The sequence below is a fragment of the Rhinoderma darwinii genome, unplaced genomic scaffold (genome assembly GCF_050947455.1).
Source record: "Rhinoderma darwinii isolate aRhiDar2 unplaced genomic scaffold, aRhiDar2.hap1 Scaffold_731, whole genome shotgun sequence".
Taxonomy (NCBI): Eukaryota; Metazoa; Chordata; class Amphibia; order Anura; family Rhinodermatidae; genus Rhinoderma; species Rhinoderma darwinii.
Window position 1 is genome coordinate 302848 of NW_027464293.1, and position 4628 is coordinate 307475.

Below are 4628 nucleotides of genomic sequence, written 5' to 3' on the forward strand. Positions count from 1 at the left end.
GTGTTTCAAGAACATCAAGACGAATAAAACCTGGGCCTATTTTCTAAGGTATGCCCTGGACACGTGTTCAGAAAGAGAAAGTGGATAGAGCTGCCCCTTACAAAGCCTACCCTGCTGCTACCACCTGTGCAGTATGTATGTTTGGAAAGAACCATCCGTGTCTACCAACTGGAAGGTATGGAACAGGAACATCTTAAGAATGCCAGAAAGCTGAGAATGTTGCTGGACAGTCACCAAGAGACAACAAATGTGAGTAACTTCACAACATCAAAGTCTATGGAGCTATGGAAAAACACCAACGCTCCTTACCTATCCAATGTTCTTAAAGACCTGTCTTGGATGATTCTACACGAAAGTCTCCCTACCAGGGCATTTCAGTATAGAAGAGGGCTCGTCTCCACTCCAAGATGCCCAAGAGCTGGGTGTCCTGGAGAAGAAAGCGTCATGCACTTAATGTGGAACTGTGCCTATGCTCAGAAGGTATGGAAAACTGTTGGCATTCTACTGAAATTTACCTGTGAATTAAGGTTCCTGAACCATGAAGTGGTGCTGTATGGAGACTTCAAGCATCCTGTGGGAGAGAAGAAGAGAGTGTTGTGGATTATCTTGAACTGTTTAAAAAATGCCCTATGGAAGGTGCGCAACATCTTACTGTTCAGAAGAGACACCATTTCCGAGAAAGACTGTATAAAGCTGGCCCTAAGTGAAATTTATGTCTTCTATTTGTTGGACAGGAAGAGAGTGGGTCCAAAAGCCTCAAGCTGGTGGAATTTAAGAAGTTGGAACGTCCTGTTGGAAGATGTTTGAACTGAAGCTTTTTTCTGTTTCGCAGATTTTATAAGAAATAGCTGAATAAGAACTAAAAAAATTAAAATGTAAAAATCTGTTCTTATCAGTTTAATATCTGATACGTCCCCTATCTGGGGACCATATATTAAATGGATTTTTAGAACAGGGAGATGGAAATAGAGCTTGCTCTGTCCACTCCACGCATTGACCTGGTATTGCAGTATTTCCAGGACCGGTGCACCCTTTCCTTATGTGTTGACTAAAATCAGATTCCAAAAGTGTTTTTTGTGTTTGCCATTGTTTCTGTCTTTCTGAAGGGATCTCCCCTTTTAATCCCATTATTTCAACACCTGTTGGACAATGCATGAGTGATAATGAGCTAATTGATTAAATGCAATTAATGAATACATTGCCACCTCTTGTTTTGTGTCGTCTGTGTGTCTGTGTTTCCGGCATTTCACATTGGATGAGCTCATTCACCTTCCTTGTCTTATCTCCGCCCTCCCTTTTAGGTAAGTTAAAGAGCTGCACCTGAGCCAGCCACTGATTGATGCAGCACCACAGTCAAATAGTGGAGTGGAGTAGGGGAACAGCAAACAGCCATTAAAGCCGCCCGCCCGCCCGCCACAATGGACCTACCTGTGTACACTAGATGGATGTGATGGAATGTACTGTCATCCCTACATTTCAAGAAGGAGTAAGAATTGCAGTTGCAACAAAGCCTTGCTTGCCTACAAAGAGAGCAGCAATTTGGATTTGTTACTATGTTACCTAGAAGAATAACAAACTGTGCAAGGATGGAGGTTGTAGGAGCAAGGAGAAGTTGTCTGTAAAGTTGGTGGATGCTTATTTTCCATTTTGCAGTCCCTTGTCTCCCTCTTGTGGCCTCCTGGAGGCAACTAGCTGTGCAAAAAAAGACAGCCTGGCGGCCGGCTGTTGCAGTGTTGCCCTCTCAGGCAACACTGAGTGACTGACTGAGCCGCACCGTCTTATATAAAGTTCAGACGGAACTTTGCACGTGTCATAGTGGAGCCCTGAGGAGCCAGAGCCAGCTTTCTGACATCATAATGGGGCCTCAGAGATAAAAGCCTGGGCCCAGGCAGTGTTGGTCAGTGCTGCTCAGCAGGCAGCACTGGACTGGACTGGATTACAGCTGATACAAGGTGTGAAGGAACAAGGGGTGGCTGTGGGCATGCACTTGCTGCCGCTGCCAGTGTTTATCTGCATGGCAGCAGGGCATTTGGGCGTTGCCAGGAAGGCGTTTTTATGTAGATTCCTCCTCTTTCAGCACTGCATTGTGGTGCAAGCAAAAGAAGCAAATCCTGTCTGGCTTCCTCTCCGGCCTTTATTCACCTCCCGTGTAGCTGTGAGTGTGTGAGCCTGCAGGGCCCCATGGAATTGCCTAGAAGTAGGCTGAATCGCTGCAAGGGCTGAACAGCAGTATCGGGCAGGCTCGGGCAACGCGCGGCCCGTTCGGGTTATCGCTTCTCGGCCTTTTGGCTAAGATCAGAAGTGGATCAACTTGCTGAAGGGATGGAGCCTCAAGGAGTGAGGAACACCATTCGTTTCCTGGTGAAGCCAGAGAGCAATAGAAGATATGAGCTTGGCACATTTGTTCAGAACGTCCTTTTCAGGATGCTGAACTTGAGAGCACAGGAGATCTACTGCTTGCAGGATAACACTTCTCAAGGGCTTTTTGATGTCTCTTTTGAGACACAAAATGAATGCCTCAGCGTTTTTGAACGCTGCAAAGAGCTGAACACGCAGCCAGAGATGAGAGACTTCACCCTTCTGCCGCTGTTCCTGATGGATGAAAAGCCGGTGACCCTGCACCTCTTCAACCCGTTCACGGAGCTGTCTCATGTGGTGGCTTTCCTCCAGAGATACTGCACCAGCGTAAGAGGAGGAATCAAGCTGAAGAACTGCTTTGGGATCCCAAACGGAAAACTACGCTTCTGGGTGCGTTTCCGTCCAGACTCGGATGGCATCGGAGGAGTGAGCCACCCGCCTTCTTCCTTCTCTCTGGGTGGTAACCGAGGATACCTAGTATACCCAGGACAGCCAAGATATTGCCGACAGTGCTTCAAGTTCGGCCACACCCAAGACGCCTGCCCGACCGGACGATGCTGCCGCAACTGCGGCACTATGGGCCACGACGCTGGACGTTGCTCTCAGCCTCGCTCCTGTGACCTGTGCGGCTCCAGAGAACACCTGGTAAGAAATTGTCCGAAAGGCTTAATGACAAGCCGAAGTTATGCGGATGCGGCTCGTACAGGCCGCGGACCCATCTTCCTGGAGACTTCCCTTGCTGTGGAGGATTCGGAGCCGGCCGCAAAAGAGCTACCAATGGCCCAGGCACTGTCCGAATTGCCCTCGCTGTTTTCAAATCCACCTCAGAAGCCAGCACAGGCACCTAACCTACAGAAACTTATATTACGCAGTTTCAACCCTGCTACATCAACACCTGCTGCTGAACTCCAGCTAACACCGGCTGCTGTTCACCCACTAGAGGGCGCTGCTGCACAAGTTCTGGCTTCTCCAGGACATATCCCTGAGCTGGAAGTGCCCGCTGATGCCTCCCCCCAGGGGGTCGAGGCTCGCACGGCACAGAAGATTGTCGCAGCTACGGAGGGCTTAGAGGACTGCCTTTCCCCAATGCAGTCTGATGACCAAGAGGGCAGTGGCACTGTCATCCCGGACACTATGGACAATGTGAGTATGAACCCTTCTTTTTCTGCCGCATTTGAAGCTTTACCCTCACTCTTGGCCCCAAATACCGAAGGAGAGGAGGACCTCTGGGAGACTGTCCGCAGTCGACCCAAGAGGATGAAAACGGAGCCTGACCTCCCTACCCTTAGCGGTGCTAGTCTTAGCTCCCTGCCTTGTGCCCAGAGACTGCTTAGCCCTCCAGATAAAAGAGATACCAACTCTTTCGAAGTGCTGGCCGATTTGACGGAGGAGTTACTCAGCCAGGATAGTGGGGCGTCCTCCCCCTTCCTCGATGGCGACGTGGTCAACCTTTTTGCTGATACCTTACACATGCCACAAACATGATTTGATCTGCAGGATTTTGTTTCTGATTTCTTCTTTTTTCATTAATAACATTCACACTCTCTATTTTTTCCCTTAATGTAAGGGTTTTCCAGGACAAAGCAAGGCGGACAGCTATCTTAGAACACCTTGCCGCCAAACCAGGCGATATTTTTTGTTTACAGGAATGTGGCCTTGCCACCACCCCCAAAAGCTCGGAATGGGCACACGGCCCATCCCTCTGGTCCGCTTCCACCAACAACAAGAATGACGGAGTGGGCATTCTATTTAGAAATAATAATTTTGTGATTGACAGTTATGTGATTGTAGAAGAAGGCAGATGTTTAATTGCTTATGTTAAGTATAGAAATGTCACCTTTAGGGTTATTAACATTTATGCTCCTGCAGACAAAAATGAGAGGAAGGAGCTTTTTGACAAACTAAAACTGTTCCTTCCTGGGCGTTTGCCATGCATATTAGTGGGGGATGTCAACTGCCACCTGCAGGGGGACAAAATTGATGTAACGGGAAAGCAGTTTGTCCAGTTAACGTCTGATTTTCATTTACAGGATGTTGTGGTATTAAGTAAAATCAAGCCTGCACCTGACACATACCATGCTGACAGGGGTGGGATTCACTCCAGGTTGGATTATCTCTTTGTCTCACGGGACTTTACTGTGAAATCTTATCACCAGGAGAGGGTGCTGTTCTCTGATCATGAATGTTTGATGTGTGCTTTGAATTTGGATGATGATAGGAAGTATGGGAAAGGAGTGTGGAAATTGAATGTAAGCATTTTGGAGGATGAA

The 4628-nt window shown here is 48.0% G+C and overlaps 1 non-coding gene across 1 annotated transcript; it reads left to right on the forward strand.

Moving 5' to 3' along the window:
• Positions 1–844: 844 nt before the first annotated feature.
• Positions 845–1035, forward strand: LOC142729674 (U2 spliceosomal RNA). Its single transcript, XR_012878427.1, has one exon. It is a non-coding gene; the product is annotated as a U2 spliceosomal RNA (small nuclear RNA).
• Positions 1036–4628: the final 3593 nt, after the last annotated feature.